Source organism: Panthera onca, chromosome E3 (genome assembly GCF_046562875.1).
Source record: "Panthera onca isolate mPanOnc1 chromosome E3, mPanOnc1 haplotype 2, whole genome shotgun sequence".
NCBI lineage: Eukaryota > Metazoa > Chordata > Mammalia > Carnivora > Felidae > Panthera > Panthera onca.
Genome location: NC_138354.1, coordinates 5,960,799 through 5,986,346, shown reverse-complemented (window position 1 = coordinate 5,986,346; position 25,548 = coordinate 5,960,799). Strand labels below are relative to the sequence as shown.

General features: G+C 51.6%; 1 long non-coding RNA gene across 6 annotated transcripts; it reads right to left on the bottom strand.

Annotated features, from left to right (window-relative positions):
• Window positions 1-267: 267 nt before the first annotated feature.
• Window positions 268-23,679, bottom strand: LOC132689595 (uncharacterized). Of its 6 annotated transcripts, none has more exons than XR_009615068.3 (7): window positions 21,133-21,503; window positions 20,712-20,833; window positions 7,065-7,192; window positions 6,575-6,784; window positions 3,201-3,268; window positions 2,869-3,004; window positions 268-789 (listed from the first exon to the last, which is right to left on the bottom strand). It is a non-coding gene; the product is annotated as an uncharacterized LOC132689595 (long non-coding RNA). The 6 variants fall into 6 exon arrangements; XR_009615069.3 differs by lacking the exon at window positions 268-789 and adding an exon at window positions 23,625-23,679 and having other exon boundaries at window positions 1,812-3,004; window positions 21,133-21,406; XR_009615071.3 differs by lacking the exon at window positions 268-789 and having other exon boundaries at window positions 1,812-2,946; window positions 21,133-21,499.
• Window positions 23,680-25,548: the final 1,869 nt, after the last annotated feature.

The following is a 25,548-nucleotide window of genomic DNA, read 5'->3' as shown; positions in this document are numbered from 1 at the left end:
CTTCCAACCTCTGTCCTCTTTGCCTAAGCCCCATCTGCGACTGGTCTCCTTGCTGCTGGAACACACGAGGCATGCGTGACCCCAGGCCCTTTGCGCTGGCTGTCCTCACTGGTGGACCCTGGTCTCTGGGACATCCAGCGGCTCGTTTCCCTTCTCCTTCAAATCTCTGATGGCACTTCACCTTTTCAAGGAGGTCCACTCTGGCCCACCCCCTTAAGACCCCACCCCCACCCCGCTCCCATTCTCCAGGTCCCTATTACCTTCATCTAGTTTTAAATAGCATTTACTATCTCCTAACACACCATCCAACTCACCTAATCGTTACCTTTACAATTAGTTATCCCTGCCAGAATGTACGCTCCACCAAGCCAGGGGTTTGGGCTTCTCCGTTCACTGCTGTGTCCCCCGTGCCTAGGACGGTGCCTGGCAGGTAGCAAGTACTCAATAAGCGTGTCCCGGATGAAAGCATAATGCCAGGAAGCCCCAGCTAGACCTTAGGAGAGCCTGTGATGAGCCCGTGTTTGAGCCACGAGGCTGCAGAATTTAGCCGGCTGCTTGCACGGTTCCCTTGACGAGGGCCAAGTCCGAGGACTCTGCTCGCCCACGCCCGGGCGGGTTGTGCTGACTTAATGGGGCCGGCTGCCCCCCCTCATCACCGTCGCCTGCCGCTGCCGAGGCCTGGCCCCCGACCCGATGGCTGCCTCTGCCATCTGGGGAGCGAGCACACTCTCGCAAAGCTGATGCGAGGGTCGGGGAAGGCAGCAGGCACTGGGAGCTCCGACTTGCAGCCTAAAGAAAATTTTTTCCCCATTTTCTTTTCTGTATATATATAAAAAAACAAAGTCCGAGACTTTAGAAAAATGCAAAAATCTAGCGGAAGAAAAAAGAAAGCCCCGAAAAGGGAGAACCGAAGCGGCAGGCTTAGGGCGGCACATCCGTGGATCCCGTGGGGGCGTGGGGGTCGCTGGCTGAGACGAGCCCCAGGTGCCCGTCAGGTGCCGAGCCTTGCCCTCCACACTCCGCAGCTGGCTGTCCTTGATTCTCAAACGACCCAATGGGTCTCTGGGGGTGAGGTCTGTGGTCTCCCCCTACTCAGCTACCGGTCCCTTTTTCCCTGGTTATAACACCCCCTTTTCCTCCCCTCGTCTAATAGTTTGGGGCGTACCAGCAGGAGGCCTGGCGAACACGCGATACAGGACGAGTCCGCGTGTGCCAAGTTCTGGGGTGAGCACGTGACCTAACAGGACGTTGAGCAGATTCCGCGGAGGCCGGGGCACGTGACCCTCTCGGCCAATCAGTGCTAGCCAGAGTGATTGGCTCGGAGGCCGGAACAAGAATCGGTTGGTGCAAACAGAGCAAACCCCAGGCATTGCTTCCTACGGGTCCGGGTCCGTGCCTCAGAGCTTTCCCCGGCTGGGGAGTGAGCTCACCAGGTGCCAGGAGTTAACTGGATGGCCGGATGCGCAATGGTGGGCAAACAGCCCAGCTCCCTCGCCCCTCAGGCAGAACAACCCTGGGGCACGTGCTGAACAGTCTCCCTGGCTTCCTCAGTGGGCCTAACCTCCAGGTGCCCGTAGGGGCAATTTGCTTAGCAATGTACTATGCTGAGTGTTTCCCTTCCCTGTCTCACTTCCTACCTCCCAAAACTCCCAAATAAAAGATTTTCACTCAAATATCTGTCTCAGGATCTGTGTTAGGGGAGTGCAGATTCAAACACAGGCACAGAAGAAGGAGCCCATCCACACAAAACCAACTCAGAGGCTAGTGTGGCCCAGAGAATGAGCCTTGAACACCAGGCTTGTGCCCCTTGATCCGACTGTGCCTGAAGTCCACACTCTGGATGTTTTAGTAACTTGAATCCTCACATTTTTCCTTCTGCTTAAGTAACGTTTGAGCTTGGGTTTCTTTTACTTGCAATGGAAAGAGGGCTACTAATATTTCCATATTATTGACGAAAAACTGAAATTAGGTGAGCAATCCAAGCAGATTCTTCTACCCAAGCCACAGCAGCCAAGCCTCCCTATGCTATAGCCACTGGCCTCGTGATGGTGGGGGGTGATCCCTCAGGAAATTGCAAGAGGGAGGAAGGGGTGAGTGTTACAGATGGGGCCAAGGCAGACGGATGAGAAACGTTTTAGCTTCCACAAACATCTGTTGAGTTTCTGGTGCATGCCTAGCTTGGAGTCTTCAAATTCTGGGTGATACAGGGGACAGACAAATGCAATGAAGTTCCAGAAGCTGTGGTGTCAGCTGCTGTCTTCCAGATCTTGTAGTCTTGGGAACGGGGGGCCCTGATGCTGGGCCCAGCTCATTAAAGTTGTGGTTGGCCTGCAGGCGGGACTGTCCCCTGTCCCTGAGTGCAGGCCGCAGCATCTCCTAATGACTCCTGTGGCCCCTTGCTGAGGCTGCTGGTTCACCCTCTACCTCCACTGTGGATGGAGCTCCATTCTGGGTGGCCGTTCTGTGGACCAACACTCACCACGCACCGTAGGGTTTCTAGCTGGTGGGTCTGGGGAGCTATTGTAGACGGAGGTGCCCGTTGAACATAACCCGTGAGCTGGAGGGTCCTCCACCTCAGAAGGGCCCCTGTAGACCACCAGCTGGCTGGTACCCTCTGGTAACTGCGCATGACTTAGAGCAGAGCACAGTGGCTGGGCCACAGAGAAAAGGTGTTGGTGGTATAGACAGAGCAGGCAGCAGGATGGAGGGACTCTGGAGAAGCAGAGTCCGATGTCTTGCCCCATTGGGCAAGGTGGTCCAAGGGAGCCCGGGCCAGCAAGCTTAGCCAGCCCAGGCCAGGAAGGGGGTTTGGATGGTCTCTGTGAATCCTCAAGCAAGGTGTCAAGGGCATGAGGTAGGTCCCACTACCTGTCTCGCTTTGACCTGCTCAGTGTGGTGATGCACTTGGTGGGACAGAAGCCTGGAGTAGCTGCTGGTCCTTTTGCACTGTAAGGACAGAGTTTGTCCGAGAATATAGCCAGCTCAGAGGGCCTGGAGTCAAGAACTGAGGATAGATAGATTACTGAAGACCCATTTTGACACCTGGATCCAACTATACCTGAAGCCAATATTACCCCTACTCCTAAATCTTCACTTGTATGACCCAAGAGATTACTCTTCCCCCCACCCCCGCACTTCATAATCAAATTGAGCTGAATACTTTCTGTTACTTGCCACTGGAAGAGTTCTAATATACTTACCTCTTCTACACGTGAGTTTATTCACCTGTAAAGTGGACACAGGATCTCTCAGAGAGGATTCCAATAACCTAGTATATAAAAGAATTTGTAATTGACTTTTTGAGAGGCAGAGAGAGCAAGCAAGCAGGGGAGGGGCAGAGAGAGAGAGAGAGAGAGAGAGAGAGAGAGAGAGAGAGAGAGAGAGAATCTCAGGCAGGCTCCATGCTGTCAGCACAGAACCCAATGTGGGGCTCGATCTCACGAACCATGGGATCATGATCTGAGCCGAAATCAAGAGTCAGACACTTTACCGGCTGAGCCACCCAGGCATCACAAAAGAGTTTGTTAATTGTGAAATATTGAGTGGCTTTGTGGGTGGGGACCTCACACTTCCTTATTATAGAAGGAGACTGCTGTGGAGAGGGGGGATTAAAGAATGGACAGAGGGTTGTCTGGGGTCCTGAGCCACAGCCAGGTCAGCAAGTGCCTGTGCCGTAGTGCAAACACCGCAGGGTCCCCTGCATCCCACCCCCACCTGCACACAGTAGGTACAAAGCAAATGAGAAGAACTATTTCCCCGGGGGCAAACGAGGTATGTTTGTCGCTGAAAACATTTTCATAACATACTTGTTTCCTCCCTCGTGCCTTGGGCTTTATGAATATCCTCGCTCATTCTGCCTGTGAGTCTGCGGCCAGATTTCTTCGCTAAATGATGAGCAGGGATTCTGGAATGTTCAGAAGAGCCCCAAGCGGGGTCCTATGTGGGAGTCAGGGATGCCCCAAGGCTGCGAGGGTGCAAAGCTTTCCATGCAGAAGGCCTGATCGGGCCCGTAAGTTGGCAAGTAATTAACTTGCTTAATGAAGGTGTGCAGGTGCAGGGCTCCTGCCCGGGACGTGCTGGGGAGCCGTGTGACATCTGCCACCAAATAGGTCTCCTGCCCTGTGGTCACTGCCTGTCAGGGGTTGGTGGGAGCAAACTAATTAGGCAGTGGGTTTGGGAAGCGTAGCCCCTTGGAGCAGAGGGCTTGGCATGCGGGGGCCCCGGGTGCAGGCAGGGGGCATGGGGAGCATGGGCTCCCTGGGACGCCTGCCCCTTGTGGGTTTGGGACGGAGGGGGAAGAGCTGCCCGTGCCCGCCAGGCTGCAGGCAGGCGAGCTGGAGCCCACAGGCTATTTCTCACCTGCCCCACCGAATTCTGTTTCCAGAAATGATGGGGCAGCCTCTCCTCCTCCCAAACCACAGGCACGAGATGCAGAAGCTTCCGGAGAATGCCAGTGCCCTTCCCTGGACCGGGAGGGCCTGTTTCAACAGACTGCATGGGGCAGAGACACCCTGCACAGTGGCCACCCCCTGCCAGACAGCCCTTGCTCCTGAGAGGCCTCCGTCCTCGTGGTTGGTGGGGGGCTGGGTAGTGCGGGGAGCACAGGGTCTGTCAGGAGCGCTGGGTGCTCCTGGGGGATGTGACAGAGAGGGAGACTGGGGTCAGGGCTGGTCAGAGAAGGCCCTTCTGAGGAGATGGCTTTTATGGGCTGAATCACGTCTTCTGAAAATTTATATATTGAGGTCCCCAGTACCCCATTACGTGACTGGAGACAGGGCCTTTAAAGACGTGAGTAAGGTTTGGGGCACCCGGTGGCTCAATCGGTTAAGCGTCTGACTTCAGCTCAGGTCATGATCTCGCGGTCTGTGAGTTCAAGCCACGTGTGGGGCTCTGTGCTGATAGCTCGGAGCCTGGAGCCTGCTTCGGATTCTGTGTCTCCCCCTCTCTCTGCCCCTCGCCCGTTTGTACTCTGTCCCTCTTTGACTCTCAAAAATAAACATTAAAAATCAATAAAAAAATAAAGAGGCGACTAAGGTTGAACGAGGCCATTTGGTGGCCCTAACCCAACGTGGCTGGTGTCCTTGTAAGAAGAGAAGGTCAGGACACAGACGTGCACAGGCGGATAACCACGTGAGGACATGGGGAGGACACGGCCATCTTCAAGGGATGGAGAGAGGCCTCAGAAGGAACCAGTCCTGCCGACACCTTGATGTTGCGCTTCTAGAACGGTGAGACGGTAAGTTCCCTTTTAAGGCCCCAGCCTGTGGTACTCTGTTACAGCGGCCTGAGCAAGCTGACACAGGGTCTCTCCATGAAGACGGGAAATGAGGCACCCAGACCGAGGGCCACCGGTGAGGGGCGGGGTCGTGTTCCCAGTGCGAAGGGGAGTGAGGGGCAGGACCGTCCTGCTGTGTCCCCGCCTCCCTCTGGGCCGTGGGGCAGGCCCAAAGCAGGGACACTCGATCCAGAGAGACGGGACAAAATCCCGGGGCACCTCCAGCGTGAGACACAGCTGAAGGCTGTGGCAGTGGTGGCCCTGTTCACGTGAAGCAGTTTCTATCTGGGGGGCTGTGTATCTATGCACACGAAACCCACGACCTCACAGAATCCACCTGCCGAGGTCACGGTGGGTCCTACAAAGGAGAAGAGCCGGGCCCGGCTGAAGGGGCCTCGTGGTGGAGGAGCCTCACGGGCAAGGCGGGGTGCAGCTTGCAGCCCTGGGGAGCCGAGGGCTTTGAGGCCTGCAGGTGGTGTTGGTTCAATCAAACTGAATCGGCCCCGAGCTACCTCTACCCAGCTGAGGGCTGCACTCGGGCCACGCTGGCCTGAGGACCCAGGTTCAAGACCCAGCTGTGAACGGGGGCTGGGGGGTGACGCTGGGGGCATCTGGATCCACACTTCTGTGACCAGGCCTTGTAAGGAACATCCTCTCTTCTGATGAGCCACAGCGCCAGGCCAACAGAGCCAGCCTCGAGATTGAGCCTGAACTCCTGGGCCCTCCCCACCACACCGGCCTGGCAGGTCAGGGTCTCGCCAAGTGTTGTGAAGGGCTGGGTTTGGGGATGGTTCAGAGTCCTCCCGAATGGCTAATGTGTCTCCCCGAGTGCCTGACACAGCCCCAGGCCCCAGGCAGAATCTGGCTTCTCTCAGGATAATCGACAGGGGTCTGGATGGGAAAATGTATTTCCAGCTTCAGCTCTACCTGGGGCACACCTGGCCCGGGGCCTGGCTGTCCCTTCCCCGTGTGCCCTCAGAGCCAGCCCTGGGCTGCTGCCTTGTGGCCCTGCAGGTGTCCTTCGGGCCCACCGGGGAAAGCGGGTCCTCCCCTCCACCCCTTCTCATCACCACCCCCTTCACGGTCTGGCCCCAGCGATGATCCTAGAACACTCTTTCCTCAACTCACAGGCCTTCCCTTGGCTCTCCATTACCTGTGGCATGAAGTTCACACTCCCCACTGTAATCACCACAGACTCAGCTGTCCAGCCTCCTCTCCACCCGCCTCCTACCTGAATCATGCCCCATCTGCCTGTCTTCTCCTCTAAAGCAGTGGAGTGGGTAAGGAGTGATCACTCACAGATCAGGAGCCTGAAGGTCGGGGAAGGTCGGGGTTGAGAGGTGAGTCAGTCCCGGCCACACGGTGAGTGATGGCACAGCCCGGCTCAGATTCCAGGTCTGATTTCAAGTACTACGCTCCGGCCTCACCAACAGACACGCCCACAAACAGGGTCAGGGGTGTGGATTCCACACGGCACCCTGCGACTTTGGGCCCTGGGCGCTGGGGGTCCTGGAGGAGGAAGGAGATGGTGAGATCAGAGGATAACGGATACGGGGCACTTGGTCTGGAGCTAACTCCCCACCAATAACAGTTATGGTGATTATGACGTTAACTCCAGGGTCCCTGTGTGCCCTTGCACTCTGATTGTTCATCCTCGGCCCCCTGTCCCCCACCCAAACACAGAACAGCTGCTGGGCGGGGTCCCCTGGGACCCAAGGCTGCCCTTGACCCAGCACCGGCATTAGTGTTTCTTTTTCTGTGACAGAGTTTTTCGGCTCAATCCGCATACCTGTCAGATTGGGGGACATGCCACATGACCTGTTCCCTTGTCACAGCAAGTCCTTGGGCCCCGTGACCTTGACGAGCCCTTCGGATGCACCCAAGAAGCCCGACTCAAAGGCACGAGCCCATCTGCCTCTGATGAAAAACAAGGGGTCTAGTTTATTTATTTAAAAAAAATTTTTTTTAACATTTATTTATTTTTTTGAGAAACGGAGAGAGACAGAGCATGAGCAGGGGAGGGGTGGAGAGAGAGGGAGTCACAGATTCCAAAGCAGGCTCTAGGCCCCAAGCTGTCAGCACAGAGCCTGGTGCGGGGCTCAAACTCGCAGACCTCGAGATCATGACCTGAGCTGAAGTCGGTCGCTTGGCTGACTGAGCCGCCCAGGCACTCCCGTCTAGTTTATTTTAGTTTAGATATGAGCCCACCGTTTGTCAAGAGATAACTGAATGTGGGGCGTCGAAGGAACACAATGAAACGCTCTTCTGGGCTGTGTTGGGAACAGGTGTGCAATCCAAGCTGCCGTCTACAGAAGTGAGGGTTGGCTGCGTGTGTATTTTGCATTTTGAGCAGGAATAAGGGTGGGACACTCCCCTGGGACGGTGTGCCCACAGGGTATCTCCACTGGAAGCTTCCAAATCACCTGCAGAAAAGGCTGGGAAAGAGAAGAACCACGCAGCGGAGGGCGGGGACCTGATTTCTGGTTGAATCTCAAGCCTTGCCGCCGTGCGTCCAGGCACGTCCGGGCTCGGCTGCAGGCACGTCCGGGCCGCCTGGCGCCTACCCCCTGCAATGTGTCCCCCAAATAACTGCCCCCCATTCCCAGCAGTTCAGATGATTACAGACACCCGCTTCCCTGCCCAGCGCTAACAGCCGGTGGGGCCCGTGATGACACGAGGCTGTGGCTGGGAGGTCGCGGGGAGCAGGGCTGGCCGCTGAGAGGGTATTAAAACACAGCTTTTAGAGGTGCCATCTGTAACAATATCCCGGATAAAAGCCCTGGTCCCAGGGTCCTGTGGAACCGTTCTGGAGGGACACAGGGTCCCCGTGGGAGTGGCAGCTTCACAGCAGCAGGGCTCTGACTGCCTCCGGGTGAGGCTGCGATGCGGGCTGGATACCGCCGTGTTAGGGCTTCAATCGCGTCTCCCACCAAATCCGAATGTTGAAATCCTAAACCGCAGGACGCCAGAATGTGACCTCGTTTTGGAGATCGGGTCTCTACAGAGTTAAAATGACATCATTAGGATAGGCCCTAATCCAATATGACCAATGTCCTCTTAAAAAGGAGGACGTATGGGGGTGCCCAGGTGGCTCAGCCTGTTAAGTCTCTTGATTTCGGCTCGGGTCATGATCTCACAATCCCCGAGTTCGAGCCCCACTGACAGCATAGAGCCCGCTTGGGATTCTCTCTCTCTCTCTCTCTCTCTCTCTCTCTCTCTGCCCCGCCCCCCTCAAAATAAATAAACATTTTTAAAAAGATACATTTAAAAAAAGGGGAGGGCGGGGCGCCTGGGTGGCTCAGTCGGTTAAGAGTCCGACTTCGGCTCAGGTCATGATCTCGCAGTCCGTGAGTTCGGGCCCCGCGTCGGGCTCTGTGCTGACAGCTCAGAGCCTGGAGCCTGTTTCAGATTCTGTGTCTCCCTCTCTCTCTGCCCCTCCCCTATTCATGTTCTGTCTCTCCCTGTCTCAAAAATAAATAAAAAATGTTTAAAAAAATTAAAAAAAAAAAAAAGGGGAGGGGGACATGTGGACACAGGCACGTGCATGCACACATGCCTGAACATGCACAACACCGCATGAGGTTAGGACTTATGTCGCCACAAGCCAGGGAACTTCCAGAAGCTTAGAGAAAGCCTTGGAACACGACTGTCCCTCACAGCCCTAAGACACCTTGAGTGGGGACTTTTGCCTCCAGAACTGTGAGACCGTGAACTTGTCTTGTCAAAGCTGCACAGGGTGAGGGTGCGTTGTTACAGTAGCTTGAGCCAATGCATGGCTGCGGGGTGTACGGGGAGTGGGGGGAACCCAGGATGCGTTGGGAGGGGGTGTGTCACAGCAGACCTCAGGATTAACTGTGGGGATAAGATGACGCCCTCCCACCCTCCCCTCAAGCAGCCGAGGTTAGGGACAGTCTCCTGGCACAGACTTCCTGCCCCACCTGCTCCCAGGATGCAGTGGGGGGGGGGGGGGCGCTGACTTGCTTGGATAAAAGAAAAGCTGCAAAGAGCTGAGGGAAAGATTAAAGTAATTAAGAACCAGCTTCCTGAGATGAGAGTAGTTGTTCTCCCTGAGAAAGCAGGGCCCTTCTCGGGCCTAGCCTGGACACGATGTCCCCTCCCTGGAGAAGCCCCCAGCCAACCCTGCTGCGTCTTGCACAAGTCACTAGTGGGCTCCCTGGTTGGAGTGTTTACCGTCTCCGTGGAGGCTTGGACCCTGTACCAACCACAACAGAGAGGGTGGCCCCACACCACGCTGACACCCACTGCTGTTTCAGCGGGCTCCCTGCTTGGGCATGGACCCCGGATGCCCGGCCTGGCCCCACTGCAGACATGAGGCCTGGTCCCCCCAGCCCACCAGGGAGACCCTGAAGGCACCGGGGCCCCCCTTTGCTCCCGGCACAGGGCAAGTTCTATCTGGTGAGCATGTGCACCGGGTGTCGGTGGGGCCGGGTAATGACATCGTCTCTCCTTCCAGTAGGGACTTTTGTGGGGCTGGGGATGGTGGGCGGGGGGATCCAGGACAGGATATAAACAAGACAGAAATGTCCAGAATCTTCTTTGTCTTCCAAGTTGGATTGCATCCCCCCAAAAGGATGTGTTTAAGTCCCAACCTCAGTACCTGTGAATGTGACCTTATTTGAAAACAGGATCTTTGCCAGTGTAATCAAGATGAGGTCATCAGGATGAATGCTAATCCAGCATGACTGGTGTCCTTATAAGAAGAGGGCACCGTGAGGGGCCACTGGGTGGCTTGGTTGGCTAAGCATCTGACTCTTGGTTTTGGCTCAGGTCATGATCTCACAGTTTGTGGGATCGAGCCCCATGTGGCTGCTTGAGATTCTCTCTCTCCTCTCTCTGCACCTCTCCTGCTCGCACTCTCTCTCTCTCTCTCTCAAAATAAATTAAAAAAAAAAAAAAAAAAAAAAAAAAAAAAGAAGAGGGCACAGTGAGAGGCCGGTGCAGCTCCAGGGGTGAGGGTGGAGAGACGTGATCGGATATGTGTGTGTGATTTGGGCAACATGGGAGAAGAGCCTGGCCTCTCTGGGCATCTCTAGCTCAGTCTGCCCACAGGTAAAACCTGATGAGGCAGTTAGTTTTTCCTCCCAGGGAGGAATATCACCTTGTGTCTAAGGAATTTGACTTCTCCCAAAAAGAGGTCTGGCCTTGATCCTAGCTCCTGCGAGGTAACCTTTAAGCACTGGGAATCTCCCAAGTAATGGAAGGGTCTTTGTTATTCATGGGACCCTCAGGCCACAGCTGATCATTTATGCTAACGAGGTGACTCTGGTAGACTCCTAGATAGCTTAGGTCTAGGGGATGGCTCAGGGTGGAGGCTGGCCACAGTGGAAAGACCAACCACATGATTAGAGCCCTGGGGGCTTTCAGGCATGTATTATTGGCCTGACCTGTGGTAGGGGAGGGGGCTGGAGACTCAGCCGCGTGGCCAGGGGATTCAGTCATCCCTATACAGTGAAACCCCAATAAAAACTCAGGACACTGATGCTCACAAGAGCTTCCCTGACTGGCAATATATTCTTTGAGCGATTGTCACACATCACAGCTGGGAGGGGGAAACACCGTCTGGGACTCGATGGGGAGAGGACCGCAGAAGCTTCATGTTTGGGCTCCTGCCCGACTTTGCCCTTTGTCTCCCTTTGTTCTAATAAAACTGTAACAGTAAGTTCAGTGCTTTCCCGAGTCCCATGAGTTGTTCTAGTGGATGATCCAACCTGAAAGACCCTGAGCTTGAAGTTGGGGTCTTACCCTTGCCTTCTGCTAACGCCAAGTTCAACCCAACACCGCCAGGGGGCAGTGAGGGGAGAATGGGGCTGGCTCAGGTGGAGGACCCCACCCTGCCACCCAGAGCAGATCTGTGTGTATGCCCCAAATAAGAGGAGCAACCAAGACATCTCATTATTAGGCCACCCCTTCCTCTGCTTTTTCCAAGTTGAAGACAGAGCCCCAGCCGCTCTACCTCAGCAGGAGGCTAATAAAAATGCAAACACGAGTCCCTGGTGGTGAGAACGGTTTCCCCATCACTAGCACTGTGTCCCCACGTTCCTTTTATTCTCCTCTTAAAATATTTAAGGAAAGAGTATGTCTAGACTCAAATGTAATTTTTGATCTGAAGATGCCCTTGTGGTAGAATAAGTCGTCACATAAAAAAGAGTCATTGTAGGTAAGGAAGCCCGCACGATGATCCACCTTGAAGCAGATCAGCCTTTTAAGGGTCATCGTGGTTTTGGGGGGCAGGGACGGATGTCTTTTCTTCTCTTTCCTGCATGGCCTGGACTCTAGACTGAGATACACAGACAACTCCCTTTTCATGCATCCGAGCCACCACCGGGGTCCCTTAATCCTGTGGTCATTCAAATAACGTGGGAGACTAATTGCACCCCAAAATCACTGCGTTGGAAAATTAATTTCTCTCATTGTTTGAAAACAATTTTCCGGGTGTTTCCTGGTCAATTTAGAGCAGGCTTAAGTCCTCAATTGGTTTCTTTTCATCTCAAAATGTCTGATGGATTCTTCTGAGGATTCCACTTTGAAAACGTAATTGACCGTATACAAAACAAAGCCGTTGATGGCTCTGTGAGAGTGTGCATATATACAATATTTGATGGGCTAATTTTACCACATTTTAATTACAACACTGGATGGTATTATAAATTTGTGTTCAATTAGGCTCAAGCCATCAACTGCGGAATACATTATAAATTTTGTTAAATCAGCCCAACTGATGTTACAAGCTCCCCTGTAATAGCAAGGATACTGTTGTCAGATTAATTTAACCCCCTACTCTCCACCCAGGCTTGGATTTGTCGCCATCAAATTGGCTAAATAAAGGAATAGCGGCCTTATAATGAACATGAGCATGGACAAAATCAAAGCATAAAACGTATAGCAAAGGCCACCATAGATCTGTAATGCTCTCTGCCTGTGTCTCTACAAGCTACAGAGAGAGGTCACACAGGCAAATCGCAGTCCGGCCTTGGAGAAAAGAGAAGGCATAGAAAGTTTCAAGTCAGATTTCTGTGAATCTGACCCACCTAGCTGCTCTAGAGTCTTGATGAAAAGTTCTCATTAGAAAATAAAGGGGGATTAAGAACTGGGGTGGATATTACTCCTGTGCACCCATCTTCTGTTCTCCTCTTCCTTCCCAGCTCCCGGCAGCTGCGTCCTTGCTGTTAGCCCCGGTCTGGCTGATGATGTACGAGAAGCGGCGTGTATCACTTCCAAGCCGAGGCACCGTAAAGGAGGCACCATCCCCCAGCTTCTCCTTCCCCTGTCTGGATGGTTGAGAAGGCCCCCCATCAACCTGGATCCCTGAGTGACTGCATGGAGAAAATATATCCGGTCCCTCCACTGGTCCTGCCTACATGTGCTGGATATAGACTGTGAACTAGAATGAAATCTGTGTTGTGTTGAGTCGTTGAGATGTTAGGGTTATTTTGTTAATGCACAAAGCTTCTCCTATACTGACTAATACAAGAACTTTAAAATAACAGAAATATGGTAAGACTCAGTGACAACTCCAGTTCGGACCATCGCTTTATTGTGTCTCTCCTGAGAGAGCTTTGATGAAGGCACTGCAGTATTTTGGAGGGCTTTGCATTATTATTTCGGCCCTTCATGCTCAGTGTACAAATCTGTCTTAAATTGTTCCTTGATACTTGTGTTGCCCTGGGCCATAGATTTGATTGACCTGACCTTCTCAGGTCCTATGTTTATAAAATATGGCTAGACCGGGGCACTTGGGTGGCTCAGTTAGTTAAGCGTCTGACTCTTGCTTTTGGCTCAGGTCGTGATCATATGGTTCATGGGTTCAAGCCCCATGTCTGGCTCTGTGCTAACAGAAAGCCTGCTTGGGATTTTCTCCTTCTCTCTCTGCCCCTCCCCTGCTCATGTTCTCTCTCTTAAATATTTTTTTTTTATTTTTTTAACGTTTTTATTTATTTTTGAGACAGAGAGAGACAGAGCATGAACAGGGGAGGGACAGAGAGAGAGGGAGACACAGAATCTGAAACAGGCTCCAGGCTCTGAGCTGTCAGCACAGAGCCCGACGCGGGGCTCGCACTCACAGAGGTTGAGATCATGACCTGAGCTGAAGTCGGACACTTAACCGACAAGCCACCCAGGCGCCCCACATGTTCTCTCTCTTAAAAAAATTTTTGAGAGATAGAGAGACAGATCACAAGTTGGGGAGGGGCAGAGAGAGAGAGAGAGGGAGACACAGAATCCGAAACAGGCTCCAGGGTCTGAACTGTCAGCCCAGCGCCTGATGCAGGGCTTGAACCCACAAGTTGTGAGATCATGACTTGAGCCGAAGTCGGATGCTTAACCAATTGAGCCACCCAGGCACCCCTAAATAAATAATTTTTTTTAAATGAGGCTGGACTTCATTCATTCATTCATTCATTCATTCATATAGTCTAAACATCAGATATGTTTGGGACTATGTTAGGAGCTGCAGGGGAATAATTGTAAGAGCTGACAGTTATTGGCAGCTTGTCATGGGGCAGACATTGTGCTGAATGTTTCACAGGCATTGTGAGACTTCATGCTCCCTCCCCCTCCCCATGTGGCAGGTACCCTCACCCCCATTTTACAACAGCGGGAATGGGAACCAAGGAGAGTAGAGACTTTGCCCAGGGAGTCCCCACAGGAAGTGACACAGCCAGGGTCTACACTTGGCCTCTTGACTCAAAAGCCTAGGTCTCAGCCCAGACCAGTGGCAGATGAAGCCCCCTCCTGCTGGCCCCATTTCTGAACCACCTGCTAAACCCTTCAAAGCCTCTCTGCTGTTCTTAAGATCATGGCTTATACCCCTACCCTGGCTTCATGGGCCCCGGTAATCAGGCCTCTGAGGCTTTAGCGCTGTCTCCTCAACCCCTGTCACTCTGCCCCATCTGAGTGTCTACCTAAGAAAACTTCCCTCCTCCAGGGCACTCCCCCAAGGCTACATTTCCCACGAAGCCCCCATGGTCCTACTCCCCCACTGCTTAGTGTCTGTTCCTCCTGTGGCCTCATTTGTTTACTCCTGGTTGGTCACTTCATGGGCCCAGGGTCCCTCATACTTGTCTCCCTGGCCCAGCGCAGTGCCTGGCGCACAGTGGGGTTCAGTGCCCATTGGCCTAGTTATATCCGAATGCACCTACTGGGGGTGGAGGCATTCCCAGCAGATCCAGAATGGTCGTCAGCCCTGCACTGGGGCCACCATGACCTCAGTGATGGCAGACCAACTCTGAGAAGTGACATCTATATACATATATATGTGTGTGTGTGTGTGTGTGTGTGTGTGTGTGTGTATGTGTGTGTGTGTGTATATATATGTATATACACACACACACACATACACACACACACACACACACACACACACACATCTACATATACATCTATATAACCCTGGGCTCAGCGGCTCCCCGGAGTCCCTTCCCCCATTAACAGAGAGTAATGGCTGCCTGCAGGTGATTCGGCACCACCTACTCCCCAATAGCAGCCATTAGCACTCCTGTCCTTTGTGGTTAAGAGGACACAGCCGAAGGGAGAGTTGAAAAGAGCCACTTCTCTCCATCCGAACCCAGCCCAGTTCCTGGATCTCTCCAGCCATGTGTGTCTCAACAAAGCCACCGCTTCCTGGGTCCACCCAAGCTACTGGATCAGAAGCTGGGGACGACATTTGTCATTTCAAACAGATCGCCAGGTGGCCGGGGTGAGGCCCGGATTCCAGAACTGAAGTCCAAAACCTCCAACATCAAGACGGCGGTATTTCCCAGGGGTTATGAAGCTGGAACATTCTTCCTAGAAGGTGACCATCTCTCCCTGGGGCAGCTCTTCTCGGTCCTGGTGTGGTTTTGAATTATAGACTTTCTGGGCCAGGGCCAGGGCAGTGGTATTTTTTAAAGCTCCCAGGTAAGTCCAGTGTGCAGTCAGGTTAAGAACAGCTCTGCTGAGGGGCACTGAGCAGAGACAAGAAAGAGGGGAGGCTGACCCTCTGGAAGACGATCAAGACCGCGCTGCCTTCTCCCTGCCTCCCCAGCCTCCAAACATGAAAGATGCTGCTATCAGAGGAAGGGGACAGAATATTCCGAAGTTCCAGCCGATGTCCGGAACCTGCATTCTACTGCTGAGAAGGCATCACTATGGGATGTCTGCTGATTGCAGGGTGTACAAACCGGCTGCAGGTTGATGGAGCCCACTTCCCTTCACCACGACCCCCTGCAACTTTGGCCCTGCCTTATAACCTCATCTGTAAAATGGGAATATTATCTCCCTTGCCAGGCTCCATCAGGACTCCAGCGTGATCGTAGTCACAAGTGCCAGTTAACTGCACAGGACACATCTTTCATTCACTTGGTCACTTGACAAACATTGGCTGAGCAGCTTTGGCTTAGGGGGGCACCGGGCTGGCGGATCGGCATTGAGAGTGGCCGATGTGCAGCCAAAATTCCATCGATCGGACCCATTGTGAGGTCATGGGGTCCTCTCTCTCTCTACATAAAGTATTTGTAGGTCAGCTGGTGGGGGGAGACATTCCAGAGACAGGCCAGGAAAGCGGGCATTTAATTTCACAGACCACTGATGGTGTAAGAGTTAGGGAGGCTGGTTGTCTGGATTTTAAAATTAAGTTTGGCCAGAGATTTAGCTGTTAACACTTCTCCCTCCCCTCTTTTCCTCCTTCTTTTGGGGTCTCTTTTCTCTTTCTATTTTCTTTTATGGATAGAGTCCATTGTACTGTTATCAGCATTACTTGTCATCCACTATTTTCTTTCCAACAATAAAACCCTCCTTGGTGTCTCCATTTACAAGGATATCTGGAGTTATTTGCATTCTGACAGCTTAAATCACGCGTTTTAAGACCGGTCACGAGGAAAGCAGTAAATCTATGACTTAGCTTCAGTCCAAACAAATAACACAAAAAGGTCTCAGATCACAGCAAAAAACACCAGCAGTGCTTGGCGACTCATTAGGGTTCAAGATTCATAACCGTGATGGACAAGTATTTTAATAGAAAGAGAAAGGGCAGTGGGAGACCAAAACGTTCCTTTTTCTTCCTTTTGTTCCTTCTTTTCTCTTTATTTAGGCCTCCTGGTTGTGATTTTAGATGATAAGTTCTCAGGGTGAGAGAGATCTGAGGCTTTCTGATTTTGATTTGTAAATACAGTCCGAGATGTGCTTACACAAGCAGAGATGGCAGGAAAAGGAAACCGGAGTGAGGAATCACGGGTGAGTCAGAACCACGTCAAAGAAACTCCCACTCCATTTCCTTACTAACATCCCACCTTGTTTGGGGTCAAATTATCCTCTATTTACAGAGCTCTGTGACAATCCGCGATTAGTTATGACATCACCATAGTACCTCTCTTTGTGCTGGAGTGCCCCGCTCTGCTCCGGCACGTGTGGATTCAGATACTGTAACGGTCACCCACGGCTGCATAACAAATTCCCCCAGAGTCTTGGCAGCATAAAACAGTAAACATTTATCATCTCACACAATTTCTGTGGGTCAGGAATGGGAGCGCGGCTTAGCCGGGGGCTCACTAACAAGGTTCAGTCAAGATGGTTTTTGGTGCTGTCGTCATCTGAAGGCTTGACCGGGACTGGAAGATCTGCTCGCTTGCATGGCTGGCAAGCCAAGTGTTGGCTGCTGGTGGCATGCGGGCCTCCCCACAGGGTACCACCTCACAACACGGTGGCTGGTTTCTTCCAGGGAGAGTGACCCAAAAAAAAACAAGGCAGAAGCCACAAGGTCTTACTTAATCTAGTGTCTCAAGTCATGCTGTCATTTCCACAACATCCCAGGGATTACGCAGGTCAGCTGTGTTCAGTGTGGGAGGGGGGCCTTCTTGGATAAGAGCCACCACAAATACAGAAGATCTTCCCCAAGCTCCCTGTGAATGGGTTAGGAAATGCTTTGAAGAACATCATGTACAAGCCACAACAAAGCCCGTCCCCATGTTTTCAGGGGCTTTTCTTTCAGGAAGGGAAGGAGAAAAGCATGGCAAGCAGGTTGTATCTTGCATGCTCTTGCATATCAGTTGGTGGGGCTATCTGGAACAATGGAATGAATAGCACCAGTCTGGGCTCAGCAGGAAAGCATGGTGATCGATTGGCGATGCCTGCCACAGGCACAGGAATGGGGACTGGTGACACAGATGCACCCGTATTGCTCTGACTTACCATAGCCAGGCTCTCCGGGGGACATAGGAGCAGTCAGTCATAGTAACAAGCAGCAAGCACTGGGTTAATTATGATACCAGGTAGAGTCACAAGACCCCACCACCAGACAGCTGTGGAGGTGACCATCCACTGATGAGCAGCTTAGGAAGAGACCCTCCCCACCAAGAGTCTGTTCTGGTCCCAGAATCACATGAATGAATCACAATCTCACGAAGCCTAGAACCAGAAACCTCCCGAGAGGCCGTTAAGTCAAGTGTATTGTGAACAGTTTTTGGTTTCAGACCCCTTTAAAACAAATCCCCTCCAGGACCACATACAAAGCAGGTAAAGATAGAATTGTTCGGGTGGAAGTGAAGTGGGAGCTTGGAGCCTGCCCGCTCAGACTGCCCCTGGATCATCACCGGGGTCTCTGATGTGTCTCTGTTGGGGTTCCATGGGGTATGGTTTGAAAACCACTGATTTACCCCATTTCCTCCATTTTACAGCTTAAAAAAAGGAGTCCAAGAGAGAAGCAGGGATTCTCAAGAACATGTTGGGAGAGGGGTTCCTGGCTTAGTTTTTGCAGCGTTGGGTCCCTGGATGGTCGTTGCTCCAATGTGGGCATTACTGAGGTGGAGGGAGATCTGGGGCCCCCCAGGGCGGGACCAGTGCTGGTGGCCCTCTGCTCAGCAGCAGGACTGACAGACAGGTGGGCTGAGGTGGGGACCAGTGTGCCTGGGATGGCAGCAAGGGCAACTTCTGCTCCTGTCCCTTCCACTTTCAACATCCTCGACACACATGTGCCCACTCATGTGCATTTATGTCACGCACGTCCAAACCCGCAGGCATTGGGGATTTTTTATAGCCTAATGAGACAGTGTTCCAAGTGTGTTTTTACCTTTCCCCAGCTCACAGAATGAAAGCAGCAGGCTGGGCTTCTGTGCGTCTTCCACCAAGGGCTAATTTAGTTGTGATTTGTGGCAAACATTTATGGTTTAATAAAGTGACTTTCCGGTTGCTGTGTTTATCACAGCTCAAGTGAGGAGCCTCACGGGGGAAGCATCTGGGGCTGATAATTATTAAAATAAAACCACTTTTGTGAGCCATTCTGTCAAGCTCCTTCAGTGACTCAACCTCCCCCAAGCCCAAATGTGAGAAAAGAGAAAGAAAGATCAGGGAGGGGGAGGCTGTACCCAGACAGGGGGTCATGTCAGGAAGGGTGTCCATGGGGCAGGCAGGACAGAGCCCTCTCTGTGTGGTGACTAAGGAAACCACCCTATGTGCCACCTCTTAGCCACAGAAGTGGCACCAACATTGTGACCACGTCATATGTTCTATATGCAGAACATATAGAAATGACTCTGCTTCACTTTTTTTTGTGTGAGATCTGGGCGTCCACAGGAGCCCTGACCTCCATGGGTTTTGGGGTATAGGCTCCATTCCAATAAATGGGGACCCACCACTCTTTGGAAATCAGAAATTTCTGATTGCAAATGGTCACAGGCTGAACTGGGCCCCCTTCCCAATTCGTATGTTGATGTCCTAACCTCTGGCCCCCAGAATGTGGCTGTAGTTGGTGATGAGGTCTTTAAAGATGGAATTAAGTTAAAATGAGGTCAGTAGGGTTGACCCTCACCAATAGGACCAGTGTCCTTATAAGAAGAGATTAGGACGGGTGCCTGGGTAGCTCAGTTGGTTGAGCATTGGGCTCTTGATTTCAGCTCAGGTCACAATCTCATGGTTGTGAGATGGTGCGCTAACAGCACAGAGCCTGCTTGGGATTCTCTCTCTCCCTCTTTCTCTCTGCCCCTCCCTTACTCTCTCTCTCCCTCTCTGCCCCTCCCCCTGCTCGGGCTCTCTCTCTCAAAATAAATAAATAAACTTAAAAAAAAAAAAAAAAGAAGAGGGGCACCTGAGTGGCTCAGTTGGTTGAGCGTCTGACTTTGGCTCAGGTCATGATCTCGCAGTTCATGAGTTCGAGCCCTGTGTCAGGCTCTGTGCTGACAGCTCAGAGCCTGGAGCCTGCTTCGGATTCTGTGTCTCCCTAGCTGTCTGCCCCTCCCCTGCTCATGTTCTGCCTCTCTCTCTCTCTCAAAAATAAATAACATTAAAAATATTTTTAATTAAAAAAATTAAAAAAAAAGATATTAGGTCACAGACACACATGGACAGAAGACCACTGAGGACACGGGAGAAGAGAGTCATCCACATGCCAAGGAGAGAGGCCTCAGGAGACACCAACCTGCTGACACCTTGACCTCAGACTTCCAGCCTCCAGCACTGTGAGAAAACTAATTTTGGGTGTTCAAGCTGCCCGGTCTGTGGTATTCTGTTATGGCAGCCTGAGCGGAATAACTCTCACATGACCCATGGAGATAAAGTAGCCTGTTTCTTCTCACTAACTCAGACCCAGTGCTCGTCTGAGAATGTCAAGGATGCTTGGGCTGGAAGGATTCTGTCTCAAGGTCAAGTTAGCCAAGACTTTTAATATAACATTGTTGAAGATAGCAAGTTTTTCAGGCCCCTGAGGACTCCAGAGGGTTGTTGCTGAGGTAAAGTCTCCTTTCTGAGAGCTGTTGCCTGCCTCACCTAAGACAGGAGGAGGCCAGAGGAGTATTAATAGGTCTTCAAAGTCATTCGTTATTTGTTGTTGCATATAGCCATTCAACAAACACCAATTTAGCATCCAGCCCTATAGCCTACTAGAGTTGATCCCAGCCAGCAGAGGGATTTCCTCTTCTCAGAATGTGTTCCTTTGATCTCCTTGTAAAAACTCAGGCTTTGGGGCTCCACCTCAGGGCTGATGACTCAGAACCTCTAGGGGCGTGGATCCCTGGGAATCCACCTTTTGAATGTATTTTCTGTGCGATTCTGGTGCAGATGAGCATTTGAGAGCCTGTGCTGCACCGTAACCCCAGTGCTGGTCATTTGGCCTCTGCTCAGACTCCCGAGGGGGCCTGTCTCACATGCTGTGGCCATGACAGGCCATGCATTTCTTTCTCTTGGAGCTGAAACCCGCCTTCTGCGGCTTCTATCCTAGGGTCCTGGCTGCACCTTCCAGGTCTCCCCCCTTCCCAACGCCCTTCGGGTGTCTGAGGACACACATGTGGGCTGCTAGAAGTGGAAGAGAAGAGATGTCACTGAAGGGCAGAGCAAGAGGGGAGAGAGAGACAGATAGGAGAGAAAGTGCTAGAACACGTGGGTGTCTCCATTCCCACAGAAGGGAGTGATGGGGAGATAAGCCAAAAATAAGACAATATTTTACAATTTTCACCTCTGTGCTTTTCTTTTCTGGAAGTCAAGGGCATTCATACAGCCTCAAGATGAACTAGGATGGTCGAGGCTGAGTTTCTAAGAGGAGTTCCTCTTCAGCTGAAGGGTACTCAGGAAACAGTCCTGGCGAAAGAAGCGGAGAAGATTCCAGAAGAGTGCCACCCAAATAGAAATAGAATATGGGCCACATTAAAAATAAAGAATAGGGGCGTCTGGGTGGCTCAGTTGGTTAAACGTCTGACTTGGGCTCAGGTCATGATCTCATGGTTCATGAGTTTGAGCCCCACGTCGGGCCTGCTTCAGATTCTGTGTCTCCCTCTCTGTCTGCCCCTCCCCTGTTCACACGTTCTCTCTCTCTTTCTCTTTCTCAAAAATAAACATTACAAAAAATAAGGTCACCATTTGTGTTAATTATCTATTACCTCAAACTTAAAAGAACAAAGGTTCTACATGGTCTCTGTAGCTCAGGGATTCCGGAGGAGCTAAGCTGGGTGATTCTGGCTCCCGGTCTCTCATGACATTGCAGTCAGGTGACCAGCCCAGCCTGCTGTCATCTGAAGGCTTGACTGGGGCTGGAGGAGCCCCTTCCATGAAGTTCACTCACATGGCTGTCATGTTGGTACTGGCTGTTGGAGGGAGGCCTCAGTTCTCCACAGGGCTGTTGGAGTATTCTGCTGCCATGGCAGCTGGCTTTGGCTACAGTGAGAGAGCTAAGATGTACAAGGTGAGGCTACAATGTCCTTTATGACCTGGACTCTGAAGTCACACTCCCTCATTTCAGCAACATTCTCTTAGTTACACAGACCTAACTAAGGACCCTCCGTCCTATCCACGGAGAGAGGACTACACAGTGTGAAGTCCAGGAGGTGAGAAAGCCGTTTTTGTTTCAGGAGTGCATGTGTAGCTCATGTTGGTTCCAGAACTTTCTTTGAAACCCCTGGGAGAGAAGTGGTCTTCTCTACCAGCAAGGCCCATAACTAGGTAGAAGGCCTGCATAATGCTGATTCTAGAATAGCTTCTCAGGACTTCTCATGCCTTGTGCATTTATTTAACATGTATTTTTTTATTATAAAAATAATATGAATTCTTTATAGAAATATTTTAAGATTATTCCTAATCTTGCCACTTAGGGGAAACTCTTGCTAACATCTTGGTGTATTTCTTAGTTTCTTCCCCTCGGTCTCTGTCTGTCCATGTCTGTCTGGCTTTCTGTCTTTTCCCACCGCCCCCCATCCATCATCCTTTTTATAGCAAGACATTTAAGCTGATCTCGTTCCTGCACATCTTCTGTGGCATAAAACTAAAAATAATAGCTAATGAGTCATGGTATCTCCAGGCTCTGGATCCCCAGCAACCTGGTGGTTAGGGGCTTGGAGCATTCTCATTATGACTCCAGAACAACCACGTGGGCCCTGGTCTACCTGTTACCCCAGGAGCTGGCAGGACACCACTGGGGCCTCAGCCTTTGTTGGGGTCAACGTCAGAGCCTAGAGGCCCCGCCTGGCATAATAAGTGGGGAGGGGTACTCCCTGCCTCCAAGCCTTTGGCAGATCTGGCTGTGGGTCTAGGGAAAGGGGCAGCTGTGAATTCTGTGAGTTCCATGGCCTGGGGCAGGCTGCCCTTCAAGGGGGTGGTGCTCACATTTGCCCTTCTGCACTGGATTTTTTTTTTTTTTTTTGAGAGAGAGAGAGGGAGGGAGGGAGTGCAAGTGGGGGAGGGGCAGAAAGAGAATCTCAGGCAGGTTCCACATTCAGTGCAGAGCCTGACATGGGGCTCGATCCCACAACAGTGAGATCATGACCTGAGTCGAAATCAAGAGCCGGACGCTCAACCGACTGAGTCACCCGGGTGTCCTTTCTGCACTGCCATCTAACGCTTGGCCTCTTCCCTGGGGTCAGCAGGAACCCCTGGATCAAATTCTAGTTGCCTCTGATGGCAGCCGGACGGACTGAATTGTGGATGGAGCAACTCTCTTGACCCCTCGCACCACTCCTCCCTCAGAGCTGGGGCCTGGCTCCCACTGATGTGCACAAACCTAGCCCTGCCAGAGCGGGACACGCAGGGGGAGGGGCTGGCCGGCCAGGGTGGCGCACAGGGCACCTGGGCTAGCTAGCCGCCCGCCTAATCCCAGCCTCTTTCCAGCCAGCCTCTCCCTCTTTCCACTTTTTTTTACTTTTGGTTCCACCCACCTTTAGGCCCTACCAGCTCATGTCTACACCCCAACTCTGAGTCACCCCTGCCCTCCAGCCCGCTCTCAGGCCCCTCATCACTAACTGCTATCATCATTCGCCACCACACCTGAATTTATGCTAACGAGGTCACTCTGTGTGGGCCCCTAGATAGCTTCAGGATGGGGGCTGGTCCCCAGAAAGACTAAACATGGGACCAGAGGGTGAAGACTTTTATGGAGCACCTGGGTGGCTCAGTCGGTTAAGCGTCTGGCTCATGATTTCAGCTCAGGTCATGATCTCACGGTTTGTGAGTTCAAGCCCCATGTCGGGCTTGCTGCTGTCAGCTCAGAGCCCGCTTCGGATCCTCTGTCCCCCTCTCTCTGCCCCTCCCCTGCTCTCTCTATCTCTCAAAAATAAACATAAAATGATTAAAAATTAAATAAAAAGTAAATTAAACAAAGAAGGTGAGAACTTTCAGCCTCACCAGCCCCTCCCCCCAGACTATGGGGAGGGGAGGGGTGCTGGAGATTGGGTTATAAACGTGCATCAGCTCCTGGGCTGGTGAACACACGGACTCACTGGGAGGGTGGTGCGCCCGGAGAGGACGCGGAAGATCTGTACCCCTTCCCCCACACCTTGCCTCTTCCTCTGATCGTTCTGGAGTTGTATCCATTATAGGAAACCCAGTAAACGTGAGCAGTGTTTTCCCGAGTTCTGTGAGTTGTTCTAACAAATTATCAAACCTGAGGAGGAGGCGTGGGCACCCATGAATTGACAGCCGGCCAACCACAAGTGCAGGTGGCCCCTGGGACTTGTGACCGGTGTCTAAAGTAGGGGGCTAATCTTGTGGGCCTGAGTCCTTAACATGCGGGCTCCGTGCCAACCCTGGGAGTTAGCGTCACAATAAGACTGAATTGCAGGACACGCCGTTGGTGTGTGGGGAGTTGGAGAACTGGATGTCAGAGAAGACATCACATTTTTGGTGTCGGGAAGGAAAAGGACATCAGACAGTCCTCGTAAACGGAGACATGTGGGAGCAGATATGAGGGACCAGCCAGAGATCTGGGGGCTTCCGGTGTGTGGCGAGCCCACTCCGCCCACGAGCCCGGCCATGTAATGGGCTGCACGTTTGTGCCCTCCTGCTTCTTCCAAGGAGCGGCCAGGGTCATGGGCACCGGTGGTGGGGTCACCACAGCACGTGAGCGGCAAAGCTGGGGACCCTGGTGCTTTGTTGGGAGAATTTACTGGATCAATCGAACGGGCAGCCTCCCAAAGTGTTACTTCCTCTCTTTTGTTGTTGATGAGATTCTGATGTTAACTCTACCAAACGTGTCTCATGCTGCACATACTTGGAAACTGGCTTTTTATGTTGCTCATTTAGAGAAGAACGAAGCCTTCCTTGGAACACAGGTTGCAATTATTAAGTCACAGCCAAGGAAACACTGCTGGTATCTCAGGTTTGCAAGAAAGCGGGAGTTAAGTTATTAATTTGGAGTCTTGTATATCAAGGCCATCGGTAACCTCACCCCTGTGTTCTTGCCATGAGATCTCGTTCCCGCTCAAGTGGGGATCCATTTTTCATCCAAATAATTCTTAGCTCTGTCAAAATAATAATCTAACCCCCTCCCCCATCTCAGCATGAGTTCTGGCCAGGAAAAAGCAAAGAAATTTCTGTTCTCAAATTCTTCCTCTGAGCTAAGTAGGCCAGCATTCATCAAGAAATACACAGAATTTGTTTCCTTAAAAAAATTGGTTTGGCTTCTTTCTTGTTCATTCAAAGAGAACTTGTCTGACAAAAGAGAGGGGAAAAGAGAAAATGAGGGACAGATCAGGGAAGGAAGGAAGGAAGGAAGGAAGGAGGGAAGGAAGGAAGTTAGGAAGGAGGGAGGGAGGAAGGAAGGAGGGAAGGGAGAAAGGAAAGTGGTTCGATGCTCTCTATGGCTTAGAGCACGGACTCTGTCACCAAAGACGCCTGGATGGGGGGGGGGGGGGCGGGGAAGAGTCAGAGATCCCTGGGGTCTCCCATGTGTCCTATGACATCTCAGAGTCTCTATTTCTTATGCATTAAATGTGAGTTATCAAATCCATTTCACAGGATTATTATGGGGATTAAAATAGGAAAGAAATAAGAAATGTCTATAATAAAGAAAACAAATAATTCCGTAAAAAATGGGCAAAAGATTTGGGCAGACCGCCAAAGGTAAGTACAATTAACCCTTGAGAAATACAGGTTCGAACGGGTCCACTTATAGGCAGATTTTTTTTCCCAATAAATACATCACAGTTCTGTAAATGTATTATTTTCTTCCCTATGATTTTCTTAATAACATTTTTCTTTTCCCAAGCTTGCTTCATTGTAAGAACACAGTATATAATAATAACATACAAAAGATGTGTTAATTGTTTATGTTACCCGTAAGGCTTCTGGTCAGCAGTAGGCTGTTCATAGTTAGATTTAGGGAGAGTCAAAAGTTACATGTGGATTTTCAGCTAGGGGAGGGGGGTTGAGGGTCGGCGACCCTAACCCCTGCATCGTGCAAGGGTCACCTGTGCATGGACGGGCAAAAAGCACCTGAAAAGATGCTCAGTGTCATTAGTCATCAGGGAAATGCAAACTAAAACCACAAGGAGACATGACCTATTAGAACAGCTAAAATAAAAAATATT